Source organism: Miniopterus schreibersii, assembly GCF_964146895.1.
Source record: "Miniopterus schreibersii genome assembly, chromosome: 21".
Taxonomy (NCBI): Eukaryota; Metazoa; Chordata; class Mammalia; order Chiroptera; family Miniopteridae; genus Miniopterus; species Miniopterus schreibersii.
The window spans coordinates 2,797,364-2,813,831 of NC_138123.1; the positions used below are offsets into that span (position 1 = coordinate 2,797,364).

General features: G+C 45.1%; 1 protein-coding gene across 1 annotated transcript in view; it reads left to right on the forward strand.

Moving 5' to 3' along the window:
* BRINP3 (BMP/retinoic acid inducible neural specific 3) overlaps positions 1–16,468 on the forward strand; it is a 341,361-nt gene that overhangs the window by 15,931 nt on the left and 308,962 nt on the right. The window contains exon 2 of the mRNA XM_081123748.1: positions 10,546–10,608. The gene's annotated coding sequence lies outside the window, so the exon portion shown is untranslated. The remainder of the gene's footprint in view (positions 1–10,545; positions 10,609–16,468) is intronic.

Here is a 16,468-nt window from a genome sequence, read left to right on the forward strand (position 1 = left end):
GGGATGGTCGTTCCCATCCTAATGGACACTTGGAGTAACCTCGGCGGCTGTGTTTTTAAACTAATCAGGCGACAGCTGCTGGAGCGGGAGCTCATCATTGCACCAGATTTTCTGCTCGGCGCTCGTTACACACCCTGCCTCCTTGAAGATTGGCAGCTGGTTCAGGTACTTATTTTTCAAATCTGTCACGTTTCTTCAAACTCAGACTCTCTTTCCCCTCTCGACTGGTTTCCCCATTTCTTCTTTTCTGTCCATTGCCTTCATCATCAGAAATTTAAACACAAATTTAAACACAGAGTGAAGGCTGCTCTTTTGAAATTTCTCAGAATGAAGTCCCCTCGTCACTCACGTGCCTGGCGTCTGAGCATGGGATCTGTGGCTTCTAGAACGGTATCTCTCGTCACAGTTGGAACCGGCCTGCAGGGCGGCACGGAATTAATGTCTCCGGATGGAGCCCGGTCTCTGTCTGCCGTGGATCCCTGGCCCGCCTGGGATTATCCACTGAGTGAGTCACTTTAACTCTCTGCTTGGAGGGGTCACTGTGAAAAATAATGGGAATCAAGTCAGTGCTGTCCAGTGTCCCTGATGTCTCCAGCTCCGAGACCTCCTAACGATGGGCATCCGGCCCTAAGGTCTCTTCCCTTGTCCGGCTGCGTTTACTGGGGTGCCCGCTCAGTGTCTCAACTTGAGAAACGCGTTGGCATCGCAAGGCGCAGCGAGCTCTGGGGTCACACGAGCACGGCTGGTCCCCTCCCGAAACAAACAAGCTCAGTATTTTGCAGAGGTTTACGACAGAACCCAGAGTGTATACATAATACTTGCACAGGGTGAAAATCAAAATCACTCAACATTGAAAGAGCCGGGAAAATGTGATTTATTCTCAAGAAAAGGGAATAATAAAAAAAAAGATGTCAGCCGCAAGCTGTTTCAGACACGGAAACGATCTGATGAAGGTGTAGATCCAATGAAGAGGCTTGGAGCAGACCTTTTTTTATGCACCACGAGATAAATGAGAAGTCCTCTGCAGTAAATGAAGGAATAAAAAATATAAGACTATAAAAGGCTATTTGTTTCCTCTTAAGTTCCATAAGTTTCCAAATTTATCGGTGTGCATTTGTTCACTGTGTTCTTTTATTAAGCTATTAATCTTGCGCGGTGCTTGGGATTATTTCTCTTTTACGTTCAGGATTTATTTGCATGTTTTCACTGATTTTTATCCTTTGGGCAGAGATTTGGCTAAATTTCATTGCTCTTTCCCAGAACGCAGTTGTTGTTTGTTTAGCTCTGCTGATCTCACCTCCTGACTTTCCTCTGGTGGTTGCTGTTTGTGTCGCTGACCTCTGCTCCTGCAGTCACTGTTTTCTTCCGTCTGTCTCCCTTGGGTTTGCTCTCTTGATCTCTCACCTACTTTTAAGATTAGATAGTTTGATATTTTTTAAAGAATACATGTAAACTTTGTATTTTTCTTTCTTTTTTTTTTTAGTCGCACTGTGTCATACACTCCGTATACTTTTGACATGTATTGTTGTTATTTTCTTTTGGTTCTAAGTATTTTTCATGAATCCTTACAACTTTATTTATATAACAAATAATACATATTTAATAGCAGTCTGTACCCGTGTGCATAGGAGTCATAATTTTTAGGTACAAAGCCAGCTGCGAGAGATTGCTCAGTAAACTTTCCAACTCAGTGGCTCAGTGACAACAGTGACAACTTTTGCAATTAGTTCAGGCTCTTTGTTTCTTGAGGCAACTGTAAAACCTACATCCGTGGATCCACTTGCCAGTGAAATTGGTCCCCATCATAGAAATCGTAGCTGAGCTAATTGGTGCATCGGCTGGCAGACTGTGCCGAGAGGCCAAGCCCCGAGCCACCCGGGTATCCCTCCGACTGCTCTGCTGTAACTGCGTCGACTGAGATCAGGGAGAAGGCTGAGCCTCCCCAGGGCTTAAGTGAGGCACAAATTGAGGACTTTGGTGTCTAGGGATGTCAACCTGACACTTTTCATAAGCATCAAACACTCACCAATTACAGAAAAATAAAAAGATACACTCTACTTGAGAACATTTTATAAATACCAAGTGATGCTATTACGTTCCTCAGAAATAAGCAGCAAGGAAACTTTCTGGTAATGGGACGGATAAAAACCCATAGGTGATACAAACTCTGTTTTTAAGTTTAGAAATTCCTTTATCAGTTTTACTAGGGCCTCATACTTTAAAGTCTGTTGTTGATAAATACGGTAGCTCAGTGTAATAACCATATAACTTTTATTCATCAATTCAGGGAGATGACAACTTTAGCTTATTACAACCCCCCAAAATCTTTATTTTATTTTTATTTTTTGCATTAGGCTTGCCTATTACCTTTTAACCAATGGACAGGAATTCCAACAAAGTAATCAATACAACAATTTGTTATCCTAATTCTAATTTTTAAGCCATTTACATCAGATAAACTTGCCTAAGAACTTGGGTTTTCACTTGCTAGCCAGGATTGTCGGGGAGTGGAATGGGAGGCACTGCAAACACCAGGGTAATTTTTCCTTCGAAAGCTCTCCCCCCAACTGCGCCCCCCCAATTGCCGTCTCTGTCTGCAGCCTTCAGGAGAGGACGGGGGGATCTAAGAAAGTGAATCTCAGCAGGAGGCTACTTTGCCAGATCCCCTTCTCCAGGGCCTTTCAGTGGTTACGTCTGTCTGTGAAACCCCACCATGTACATTGTACGTTAAAATACAAAAAGGGAAGGCGAAGGCCATGAATTATAAACATCTTGGGCATGCGTGGTACTGAGGGAACACTCCGTTGGGCAGTTCAGCATTCCTGTGACCGCATCTTTTGTCCTAAGTGCATGGTCGGCATCTTGCCCATAAAAACGTAAACGTCGCTGCTTTTCCATGACACGCACATGCTCGGAGCGTTCCGTGCAGGTGGCTTTTGGCCTCCCGTTTGCCCGCGGAGCTTCATTAAGCATCGGGCACAAAGGAAACTGAGCGAAGATGAATCTGTTCATTTCTGCTGCTTGGTAAAAATTGAGAACCGACTGACGTTTCGTGTCCGGATAGAAGCTCCTTAGCTAACAAGTGCGGGTCCTGACATTTATCATACGATGCATTTTAGGGTCAAAGTCATGTGTAGAACTAATGTAATTGGGCAAAAATATGGCCCTTGGTTGTCTTTGTATTTCCAGAGCTAGTGGGGGGGCCTGGCTCTCAGGAGATGTTTGTTGAAGGTGAAAGAAATCGGCTACGTGATCACTGAGACCAGCCTATTGAGGGTTGTGTTTATAGCTGTGGACACTATAATGTTATACTCATTGTTGAAAAACATATGCAGCATAACTTATTTTATTAACTACGTGTAGATGCAATAACACTGTTTATATAATTTCTTATAATGTGTGGATTTATATTTGCATAAAAAGCATTAAATATGGGGATACGGGCCTATTAAAATGCTCGAGAGGAAATAAATCACCTTGTAAAGTTAAGTTTCCAGCTACATTACCTGGCATATGTTCCTGGCATCTTTAAACGTACTGATAACTAGCATGGCTGCTTCAGTCTTGGAACAAAGCTCTAAAAATAGTTGACATTTTGCTGTTTCTATAGTAACAGGGAAAATGGCTTCATACTCTCGCTCGGATCCCGCAGAGCCCGACGTTCTGCCGACGAGCTAGACTGCTCCGTCCTTGCAGCAGAACCCCCATCGCTCCTCCCTTCATGTGCCTCCTCACAGCCTGGTCACGGGCGTGACCGTCTCAGGGTTTGCCCCAGAGAGTTAGGACAGACGTTCCTTAGGACAGACGTTCCTTAGGACAGACGTTCCTTAGGACAGACGTTCCTTAGGACAGACGTTCCTTAGGACAGACGTTCCTTAGGACAGACGTTCCTTAGGACAGACGTTCCTTAGGACAGACGTTCTGGTTACCTGTCGAAGAAACTGAGTCACGAACCTCAAAAAGTGCTGAAACCAGGCCCGGCTTTCACACGACGTGGTTTGAACGGTGCTGGCCGGCTCCCTGTTATCTTCTCCCCCTGCCTCAGGGCCTCATATTTTACCAGGATTTGCAGTCGTCGGGAATGAACCTGGACTCAGGTTACCGGGTAACTTTGCGTATTGCGATACTTTGGTTAATCGAGGGGGAGCGTGAGAACTGCAGGAGGATCAGTGCTTCCCCTTCGCATCCATTTCTCTCTCCCTCCCCCTCTCTCTAAAAATCAATAAAAAATATTTCAAAAAAGAAAGAAAAGGGGAAAACTGAGTGGCATTGGAGGAGCCGGATGTAATATTGGTTCAGGACTTGGCTGTGAAACTGCTGACCTCCCCCAGGAGGGGGAGCACAGACCACAGCCCGGGATGGGTAGATCCGTTGGGTTGAGGGAAAACCAAACCTGCCTCCCTTTACCTGCGGGGGTACCAATCGATTGCTTATTTTACAAAGTTTTGGGGTGCTGTTCTTCTATTGCATGAAATAACTGGAAACCCCCAAGTCAGGCCCTGCCATGAAGATGTGTCAACCAATCTGTATAAATCCAGGATTCAGGAAAATCACTTGCTTAATTTATAAGTCATGTTGTATTTCATTTAAAAATTTTCTCCCCCCCCCACCCCCAACTCATTAGCCTGTCTTCCTACCTGCTGGTTTTATCCTGCCCGGAAAACCGTCATCACACGTTTTATCTGGACTTCTGTTCCCCTCTGCTCCTTGAACACACAAATAACGGGGGGAGAAAAGTACCACTGAAAAACATGTTCGGGAAATTAAGGGGAGAAATAGTTTTCTGCTTCTAACTCATCGCATGCACCCACGTCAGCTTTAACATCACCTGCCAACGCTCATTAAGCCAAAACCGTCTTTGGAAGCCTCGGTCGCGTGGAAATGTGCGTTGAAGTGCCAGGTCTACTCTTTGTTAATACTGTTTAGGATATTTACACAGTAACTGCTTTCAGGAGCTGTATATGGATATAAACACAGCAGCGTTGGTTCTAAAAGTTGGCCAAACCTTCCACTTATCTCTCTCTTTTTTTTTTTAATATGTTTTTATCGATTTCAGAGGGGGGGGGAGAGAGAAACATCAATGATTAGTCATCGATCGGCTGCCTCCTGCTCGCCCCCTGCTGGGGATCAAGCCTGCAACCCGGGCCTGTGCCCTGACCTGGAATCGGACCGTGACCTCCAGGTTCAGAGGTCAGTGCTCAGCCACTGAGCCACACCAGCCGGGCTCACTTCTTTTTAAAATAGGTCCATAGCACCCGAGCCTTTCCTTAGGTGCGTCGTTCGGATGCGACCGCCGGGCTCGGTGAGAGCAGCTCTCTGGTCCCGGAGCCGGGAGGAGGCTTCCGGGTCGTGGGAGGGGGCGTCGGTCACCGGGGGCTGGAGAGGGGCTTACTGCGGATAAGGGGGATGCTGCCCAAAGCGGCCTGTCCCTCTGCCAAGGTTCAGGGAGATTCGCTCTCGCTGACAGCAGCTCGGGCACGGCCGTCGCCCAGTAATCATGCAAATTGACAAGCCCTCACTCCTAATTCAATGTGCCCAGTGGATGAGATTGTGTTAATGCTGAGATCCAATCTGCTTGGATGACTTTCCACCTGCTTAGCCGTGGAGAGGCCGGGAGGAGCGGAATGGAACAAGGAGCCTGTCTGGTGGGCCCAGGTGGCCCTCTCTTTTCTTTTCATCGCCACCCAAGACAAATCTGATTGATGCAGGTTTAAATCTGCATTCCCAGCACTGGTGACTGGGGGGAAACATAATTTGCATGTCACCATCTGTGAGGAAAGATTATTAAACAATCAAGGATTAAGAGATAAACAGCACAGCCTGGTAGCAATACGTTGAGTCCAAAATGTAAGTGCTGAGAACCTCAGAGGTTTGTGTAAGGGCCTTGGAATGATTTTAGGTGCTGACTCTGTTCTTGGAATACAAAGAACTGTAAAAACCTGCAAAAAGTTCTGTGTTGTTTTATTATTAACTCGAGGAGTTTAGCTTATTTTGTGATTAATATGGCCATATTTTAAGTTTTAACTGATGCTATGCCCATTGGGTTTCCTCCCTCACTTTAATAATGTAAATATTCCCAAATCCGATATGTTTTCTACGGGACAATTTGCAGCCACCGTCTCATGTGAGAAGAAATCGTGTCTGTGTTACATTGATCCTCGAGACCGATGCTTTCTCTCTGGCGAATATTTAAAGTTGAAAGTGTAAAGTCCATTAGTTTTGTTTCTCCTTACATTTCTGTTTTCGAAGTTACTCATTTGTTTGCCTGTACATCAGTTTTCACTTTCAGGAAAACCTATCATTTTTTTTAAAAAAAAGGAAAATAAATGTTTTTATGTTTTATGCTTCAGACCTGTGTTGGGATTTCACAGTCTTATTACTCATCCTATCGCTACTGTTTCTCTAAGCACCTATCTCAGGCACAGTTTCTGAGATACTCTTTCTAGGCCAAGCAGGGAGGCATTTGAGAGGAACAAAAACTCAGTTTACCAGCGTCGCCTGTGACTAGAGAGCGGTTGGTTATAAACAAGACATAACATCCCTTCCTGCGCATATACACAGCATCGCCAGCTCCATTTATTCCGATTCTGTGGCTGACAATACATTTTCTGATACGATCTTATCGCTTAATTTTATAATTTACTAAACAAGAACGGGGTGCTCAGTATTTCCAACAGATGTCCCCACTGTCCCTCCCTCCCTCCCTCCCTCCCTCCCTCCCTCCCTCCCTCCCTCCCTCCCTCCCTCCCTCCCTCCCTCCCTCCCTCCCTCCCTCCCTCCCTCTTAACAAGCTTTCTCATTGTATTATTCATAAACTTTCCTATTGCAAGTTTGGTTAGTCCGAGTGGACCACCTGTGGGTATAATCGAGCCGTCTTCTATTTTAAATACGGGAAGGCTACAAGTGAAATGAAAGACAGGTAGTTTCAGTCCCTGATGAATATAAGTAGCTCCAGCGTCGCCTCCCTGTCTTCCACTCACAGGCACTTCTGTGGGTTTTATTAGGCATGTGCATGTGTTTGCAGAATAATGCTCTCCGGGAAATGGCTAATGGGGAGGACGCCATCGGGGTGTCTCACAGGGCCAAGGGCCGGTGGACGCCTGGGGAGGAGGGTCACCGAGCGCCCAGGAGGAGCGGGAGACGCTGTAGCGGAAGGTGACGTGGGGTTTGCTGAGAGCGGTGACGCTTGGCCGGTGTCCCCGACAGGTGTCCAGGACCCCAGCGCTCTCCCAGCGCTGGTGTTGCTCGTGGGCGGCTGTCTGGTCGTTGACCGTTGGCTCGGGTGGCAGGGCAGAGGCTGGGGGTCCCCTCCTTCGCCGCCTGGGTGACATCTGTGTTGGTTCTTACACGATAGCGAAGACCCAGACATTTGTGGATCATTATGTGATTAAACGTCATTTAACGTTTCCTTTTTCCCTGTGGTGTGTGGCCCTAAATCATGAATGCAGAATTTGTTGGGTGTCACCTTTCAAAGAGCTTCCTGATCCTTAATGTGACCAAGAAAAGAGTAATTTCACTTATTGCACAGAGAGCGAGCCTGTGTTCCTTTCACTGACCTATTAAGCTACTAGGGTTTTTTTTTTTGTTTTGTTATTATTGTTCAGTGCACAAGCTATCTTTTAATAAAAAATTAGACATTTTTTGAGTAGACTGCAGTAAGGTGTTATTTTATATAGTGAAGCAGTAATTTATAAAATGGTGAACCAAAGCATTAATTTACTCAGCGATACCCAGTGACTCCAGAGAATGAACATGCTTCCCAATGACCCTGATTGCCCAGGTATAGTTCATGTATTAATAGCCTGGCCTTTCATACAGCTTCAGACTGCATGCCCAGATTTACTTGTCATTTAAATGAAAACACCTAGAATGCAAGAACGTTAGAGAAGTTGTTACATGTTTAAATTTGAAAACCGCTCTGCAGTCATTTTCATTATTCTGATCATGCAGGTTTGTATTAATGCACTAATTTTTCTCTCGAATAAGTGGAGACAAAGGAGCTGGGCTACTTCTCCAAGTTTCTAGAGCGAGTTGGTGGGAAACGGGAATTGCTCCTCCGCAGCCCCGGCCCACCGCTGTGCTCACGGCGTCCGCCTGCGGCTCTGCTCCGATCGAGGATTGTTTTACGTTAATTAAGGAGCCTGACAATAAACACTCATTTACTCATTTCTGCTCTTTATTATGAAAAATATTGTTGAGCTGAATGTGAAAACACACACACAAAAGCCCTCTTTATTTTGGCATCCCCGAGGCCCCAAACAGCTGAACTGGCTGCTCGGCAGGCTTGGCAGGGCCTGAAGCCTGGCGGAGCAGACTCACGCCGGGGTCCGTCCGAAGCGACATGTTCATGAGCGACCGACAGTTGGGACGTCCCATTAATCTGCCGTTTCAATACACCCTCCCAGTGTCCCATAGAAATCCTTATTCTGATAAGTAATGTGGATGTTGCTATAAACACGCGTATGGTGTAGCAGGCGCTAGGCTTCCCAGAGAAAGGGGCGCCCCTGAGTCAACTCACTTGCACCCCTATTACGCTACAGGGTAGGAGAGGGGCTCCTCGCCCCGGCCTGCTCGTGGGGCTTGGGTTCTTGCGATATCCCGAGAAAAGGAGTTTTCTGAGGCTCGCTCTGGAGTACGAATGATTTTTATTTGTGTGGAATTAAATCCCTAAGTTTCCAAAGTCCCATTTCCCTTAGTCGGGCCGTAGAAGCGATGCGGATGCCGCTCTCAGTTTGTTCAGTTCTTCCATTCTGAGATTTATGAAGCGTCTCCATAGAGAAATTCAGCCCCCCCCGTACAGTCAAAACCCTCACCTACCAGGTGACTCTACGCCAGGCCTTTCGCACCCGCAGATCCCGCCAGCCGCGGATTGAAAACGGTATTTCCCCCCCGTGGCCGGGAAACTGCGGCTGCGGATGTGAAGCATTGTTTTCACCTGAGGCTGGTGGAGTCTGCGGATGCGAGACCCGGGATCTAAGTGCAGGCCCCACTCGTGCCGGTGGCCCCGCAGCGCCAGCCCTGGGTTGTGCGAGGCTCTGGTGACCCCGAAACCTCTGGAACCAGCCAGGTAACCGTGTAGCTAGGCCAGGCCACCTGTCCTTTTGTTACCTGTCATCTTGTTAAAATTAATTGTCATTTTATTAGTGTTTCTGCTGTTTGTTAAAATGATTCCAGCTTTCATATAACTGGAAATAAGAGATGCAACATATGGATCTAAACTTTTTAATTGTCTGCAGGACCTTTCTGAGCGAGGGGAATGTGCCATTTTTACAGCTTTCTCTCCCTTAGCACAGTGTCTGATACACAAGAAGTTCCAGCCTTGTCTGTGAAATGCATGATTTGAAAAAGTGGTGGGAATAAAAGGGTGCTGAGAAAAGTGGTCAGAGAGACAGAGTTAGAGGGATAGTTAACCCGTCTGCCCCACATGCATTTCATCCTGAAATATGTTTTTGGTGCCCCCCCAAAATGTACACACACTTTGAATGGGTTAAATCTGAACAGAAACATCAGTGGAGCTATCAGCTGTTAAGTGTGTGAGCGTGTTTGGGGGACACCCTGTAGTTTGTGCTGCTCTGACTTACAGAAAGGGAGCCCTGACGGGCTTCGATCTTTGTGCGCTGCGATTCCCTGCCTTAGCCTGGCTCTCAAAATAAATGCTCGACTGACTGTAATTCTACTTACAAGAGCCAGAGGCCTTACTTGTAAGCCAGCCTAACGGCCTACACTCCAATTATTTAATAGTTAATGTCGTCTGGACTCACCGCCTCCGTTTCAGAATTAAAACCAATGAATGTTACATGTTTAAACAGCTGAGCGATGAGATTGAAGGGAACGGCTAATTCCTGACACACTAGCTGCAGGAGAAAGTCCCCTCATCAGGGACGTGCACATTGAGACCCGAAAAGCATGATGCTGATATACGTGGGCAGTTTCATAATTGGGGTTTGTTTGTTACAGCAGCTCCTTTATTGCAGTGGTGCCTGACCTCATACAACCAGTGATCAATTTTTAAAAACTAAAATGTTACGTCTCCCCTACAAAGTCTCCTGTTTGGGGAATTTCTTCCTGTGTGCTCACATGGCAATACTGAAAATAAAATACACTTTCATGGATAAGGCAGAAATTATAAAACTAACAGTAAATGTGTATTCAGATAGATTCCATACCCCTTTCTAACCTCTGAATTTTACGTTTTAAAATATTAATTTTATCGAGGTACTTACATCCAGAGGAATGGTTTGTCTAAAAGTCTGTAAAATATGACAAAATTAATTCTTCATCAAAATAAATTTATGCCCCCTGGCTCCTGAATAGAACCCGAGAATAATGTTAGTCTGGAGGCTAATACTCTTGTTTATGATCGATGCTCTTTCTGAGTAAAATAAAACAAATCCTGCCAGGCCTGGATACTTTCCTGTTCCTTTAAGATTAATTTGTACCAGTGCCTGTCTGTTTGAAAGGATGATTCTTCATGAAGGTAATTAACAGAGGAAATCGTTAAACAAGAGCTCTGTTTTCATGGCTTTTGTGTTGTTTACTTTCTAGTCCCGAGATGGAAACCTCAGACCTCAGAGAATGACCGAGCTGTTGCTGACGCCCGATTCGCAGGTGAGTTCAGTTAGAGATCGACCTTCACACCTTCCCCGAGATGGACTGTTTCCTGAGCGGTGGGCGGGTGTTTTCCAGATCTCCCTCTCAGGTCCTCTTGCCTTTTAGGGCTGCTTTAAGCTCTCGTTGGGTTTTTATTTTGTGTATACATCTTAAACGCAGAAGAGAGCGTCCTTTGAAAAACTGTTAGATGCAAAAACTGACTCTATGGTGCTTGATGCCAGTACTGCAGGTCGGGAGCCTAAATCATACGGTTTAATACAAGGTAACTAAGGAAAACAAATGGTGTAGTTCCAAATAAAAACGCTTCGTATAATATTTAAGATAGTTATGCAATTATATTAATGAATTAGCATCAGTAATTGCTTTATTTCCTCTAGGTCCCTGAGTGCTCACATATTCAAACTGACCAGAAGAGTTTTGTTTTTTTAAAAAAATCTTTAGATTTGGAAAATAAACTATCCCATTATTTCCTAGTCTCCTTTATAATTAGGAATGGATGCTGCATTTTGCAGACTGGACCCAGAATAGATTGGATTTTACATCTCATAGTTTTTTGGGTTCTTTTTTGGTAAAATGGAAATCTAGATCTCTGCCAGTTAAAGCATGAAGTTAGAGTCTCGAACTTCCTATAAATATTAACGTGATGATAGGTGGATAGTAAACAGAAAGTCATTGAAAGATTGTTCATTTTGCTTATAAGGATTTGGAACCTTGGCTATTTGGTGGAATGTTTGGGAGAAGAAACATGGGGAAGATGGAGGAATAGTTTAGTTGACATTTCTGTCTGCACCGTCTAATCCCAGAAGGACGGACGTAATAAATGTACGGTTTCCGCCGAGCACGTCACTGTAGGTGTAGCATTGTAGAAATTGCATGTGCAGTCCGTTGGCTATTGGCTTAACAAGGCACATATTTCCTGCAAATTGTTTCAATCACAAAGCATTTAAAATAAAATTCCATTTTGGGTCAGCTCGATTCAATCTATATTGATAACATCGAGTCCCCGGGCAGCTTAATGAGCTCATCTGGCCAGTAGTTAGAGTGTTTTCTAAATGAACGCCGTCAATTTCTTTCCATCAAGGCGGTGACCCGAGCTGAGTTTGACATCCTTCTGCGTGTTTTCTTCTAAATATTATAAACTGCCATTTAAGACAGACTGAGAAATAATCAATGAGATCTAAATTAAAAAAACCCAAAACCCTGCTCCTTCACCTCCCGCTCCCTCGTCCCCCAGGCAGCGTGCACGTGCTCACTGGAAAGGTGGGCGTTTTATCACTCGCAGCACTTTTTAGTATTTCAATCACTCTGGAGATGATTAAAAAATTACACTTCAGCTGGAATATCTTTTTTTCCCCCAGCGAGCACTTTCAGAACAGTATGCCACCGCGGGAGCACATTTAGTCCTGGAAGGTAGAAGTCAGGGGACCTGCTAATGAGCCGTCTTTTGTCTTTAGCAAGTCATGGGGCTCAGGGAATTCCTCCTCCGTGGCAGTGGACGTGGCTCGCTCAGGCTCCCTCGTGGGGCGGCCCGGGGGCTGTGTGCTGAGCGCAGGGCCTTTGCACTTGCTCTTCCCTCTGACACGCCTGTGGCTCTCTTGCTCCCCACCTTCCTCTCCCTGTGTCTTTGCCTCCCTATTAGAAACCTCATGGGAAAGAAGGGCCCTGCCCTGCCTTCCGCTCCCGCTGCTCTGCTGTTCTCCTTAGCAGGTGGCGCCTTCCCACCACTTTCTAGCTACCGAGTCATTTGTGGCCTGTTCTCGCCCCAAAATGCAAGATCTTTGAGGCCAGAAACCTTGGTTTGCTCCTGAAACTCTGTTGCGGACACGAGGCGCTAGGATACATGGGAATAGGTGGAGTGCTAGTTGACGGAATGAACGCTTGCTTTCACGAATGGATGAATAAATGCATGGTTTGCAGAAGCGGGCCCGGATAGTAACGCTCCCAAGCATTTCCCCCACATAATTAGCTCCAAGACAAATTCGTTTCCTCAAACACAGACAATGACTGATTCCAAACTTCTCTTTACATAACACTTAATTCTGTGCTCGTATTTATTTTACAAGTTTGCCGGCCCGACAGTCTAGGTAAATATAAATGTGTGTACACACACAACCAACCTTTTAGTGAGTTAGCTTATTTTCCCCTTTACTTTTCAGGATAAGCTTTTCTCAAAGTCCATTCTGCTTTTTCTACCCCCTGGAGTACCTATAAAAATACCTATAACACGTGAACACAAAAATAATTCCTTAAGAAAATGACAGGACAAACCATTAAAAATAGGTAAAAAAAATGTGCCATTATTAAAACTGAAGCCTCCTGTGTGTCAAATGTCAACTCATCAGGGAAAAAAATGCAAACTGTACCCTGGGAGAAGATACTTTTAAGATTTATAGAGTGCTGCAGCGGTCCTCAGTGGGGAGAATCAGAGCCGCCTGTTTCTCAGCAGAGGAATGGATCAACTAGGGCTTATGTAATGCTCCTGTTAAAAATGAAACTTAGCAAGCTGTGAAAAAGTGTACACTTCCCAAAATAACATTAGCTAAAATAAAACAAGTTACAAAGTGTGAGCAAGCATGATACCACTTACCGCGCTTTAAAATACAAAACAACATATATTATATAAGCTTATGTGGTATGATGCATAACAGTTACTGCTAGAGAGGGAAAGTAAGGGATACCAAATAGAACTTTAAAAGTATCTCTGTGTGTTTTTTTTTTAAAAGAAAGAACCAACCAGCAGAAATGTTAACAAATTTTATCTCTTTTGATGAGTAGATGGGCATCTCTTTGTTTCATCTCCCTCCCGCAGCACGGATTTTGAAACAGTCTCATACTTAGAGAAAAGCACATTGCAAACAACTTTTCTTTTCTAAACCATTGAAAATAAGGCCGCATCTGTCATAAATTCTTGGTATTTCACCCAAACACCTTCTCAGGGAAAGCCGTCGGAATAAGAAAATGGGCCTCGGCACATTAATGCTCATCCTTGGGCTCCACCGACGTTTTAACGATTCCTAGGCCCCGTTTCCACCCTGAAGGCAGAGTCTGGAATCTCGCGTTGCGTCTAACGGTTGTCTTTTAGTTTTCTTCAGTCAGATCATTCCTTCAGCTTTCCTTTCCTTCCGTGACCTTGACATTTTCGAAGATCACAGGACAGTTATCCTGTAGTGCGTTGGGGGAATAGAATTAAAAACAAGATCTCTTTCCCACCCAACTGCAAAGCTAGAAGAGGGAAAAGACAAGCATTTTGAGTTTTATTAGGTAATAAACGTCGGGCCAGAACGCAGATAAACCCATTCCATACACGTCCTCGAGATAAAGAATAGCCAGTCCTCCGGGGAGAGGACCCGCCAGGCCCACGTCACTCGGGTTACGTGCTGTTGAGTGGGCGCTGAGTCCTGGTGACCCTGGGAGCGGGTGACGCCCAGTGTCCTGTCCTCGGCCCGCCCAGCCCCTGGAGACCCGGCCTGCGGCCTCGCCGGGGAGTCAGCCCGTCTCCTGGTCCAGCTCAGGCAGCTGCCCTCGGGGGACAGCGGGCAGGGAGGGGGTGCTGACTCGCTTAGCGATGACGTCTCCAGGTGATCCCCCAGGCCCCCGAGAGGGACATCCCTGCTCCTTCACTGTAGTGTCTGGTGCCTGTTAAAACTGCTCCCGCCATGGAAACTGGGAGGGTTTTGCTTAAAGCAGGAAGGTGAACGGTTGTCCCTGTTTGTAGTTAGCAGCAAACACTTCAAAATTCAATTTAACCAGAAAATATTTATAGGATCATAAGACAGCTTTAAATTCTAAAGAAAAAAAAAAATATCCGAGGACTCACCGATGAACAAACCAAATTAAAATAATAAAACTATGTCTGGAAAAAAGTAAAAGGCAGTCCCCGTGGGAAAACATTCTCACACGCTCATTACTTGTGGATGTGTGTGGGAAAAGTGTTGAAGAAGAGAGGAACATTAAGTTGATCTTGTTACGGTACTTTTGAATGTTGCCCACATTAAAAGTGGTGTCTTTGACGGCGTGACTGTCCTCGGAAGGTGCGGCCCAGCGCGGCGGGGATGTTCCTACGCGGACGTGAACACGACGCGGCGACGCGCGGTGCCGGGTACTCCAGGGTGCGTTCTGAAAAGTGAAGTACTTATCACTTAAAATTGTCAGTTAATGTGCATTTTCAGACCAAACGCATAGTCACTAGAGAGCCTTCTGCATTCATGGAAAAGCTGCTTTACTGAGCTGCAAAAACATTATTTTTATAACAATTTTACTTCTCCGTGTCACTTTCTCTAGCCTTCTTTGTTTTCTTTGGACAGGATTATGTTCAAAGAACATTCAGATTAGAATGTGTTTGGTCAGTGGCTTTGGCCAGGAGACGTGTTCTCAGTTATTCGTCCCTGATTTTTTCGGAGCTTGGACATATATGTGTATAGTGTTCCCCAAAATACATACACACACTTTGAATAACGATAAAGGCAGTGTTTATTAAAATACATTTCATTTTCAAAATTGAGCTACCAGCTGTTAAAGTGCGTACGCATTTTGGGGGGACGCCCCGTGTATAAATTAGGTAAAGCTTAAGGTCGGCGTAGGCTCTTTCGTAGCCACTTCCTCGGGTAATCCAGGCGTCTGTACCTTCAGCAGACTAGTTAGAGAATTAGGCAAATCAATTTCTTGCCAGGTTGAGAAGTAATTACATATGGTTCAGTGTCTGTTTCTTCTAATGAGTATTGGGGTTTTCACGTGGAAATTGAATTCTTTAATGCAAAAAAGTGAGGGCCAATCAAACTTGAATGAACATGGAAGCCACCGGGGAAGTGCCTGTAAAATGTGGGGTCCGGAATGCCTTCAGGTCGTTTGACTCGGTGGGTCCCAGATGTGCTTTAAGGGATGTGTGACCCAGGTGACCCTCTCGGACATGGCCCGTGGCTGCCCGGGAACAAAGGCAGAAGGAAGGTAGGTGTTTCTGGTACTTTGGGTAGGGACGCAGACATTTTTGGCAGCTTTTGTTCCAGCCTCTTTGTCATCAAACTGTTGTATAAAAATACCTTTTAATATTGCCGCTGAGATCGCTAACCTTCCTTTCATATTTTTTACATAATTGTGGGAGGGCAACGGCACACAGTCGGTTACATCTCTGGGCGGTATGGCTTCGTATTTTAATTGCGGCCTACAAGGTAGGTGGCCCAGTGAGAGTCCCTGTTACTTTGCGCCGCGTCATTTAAATGACAATAACCGATCTCTTCTCTTGCTGAAACCCGGTTCTGTAAATGATTTCTACAGTGCAACCAGTGGAGTTTATTTTCCTGTGATAGTTTTCCACAATAATTAAGCATAAAAGCAAATGTTATAAAATATGTATAGATGTTTAAATATCTAGGAACAGAAGATTTGTCCACACTGGTGCACTTTTTCCCAATGGCGGTGTCGCTGCCCAAGTTGAGGCGACCTTCTCGAGGTGTCGGCAGGTGGCAGGGTCACCGAGCGTCTCTGTCTCCCAATCTTCGGCATGTTGTCGAATCGCTTTCGAGGTGAATTCTGTATGCCCCTAGTTTGCACATAAATGAAAATGCAAAGTTCAGAGCTCTGCTTGGAGGTGAGAACAGAATAATAGATGCCATCCTCTCCGCGTCTCCGATGGAGCGCTGTCTTTTTACATCTAGTGAAAACCTAATGTCTTATATTTCACTTTAAAAAATAGACTTTTTGCTCATATTTAAAAAAACATATCAAGTGTTTTACATAAATCTTTATAACATACATACTAGATACACACTATTTAATTTAAAAAGTACTCCAAAGAATATAGACGGAGCCTGGTTTTATCAGCCGTCTACTTCCCAGTCGAGGGCTTAGTTCTCTCGACTGT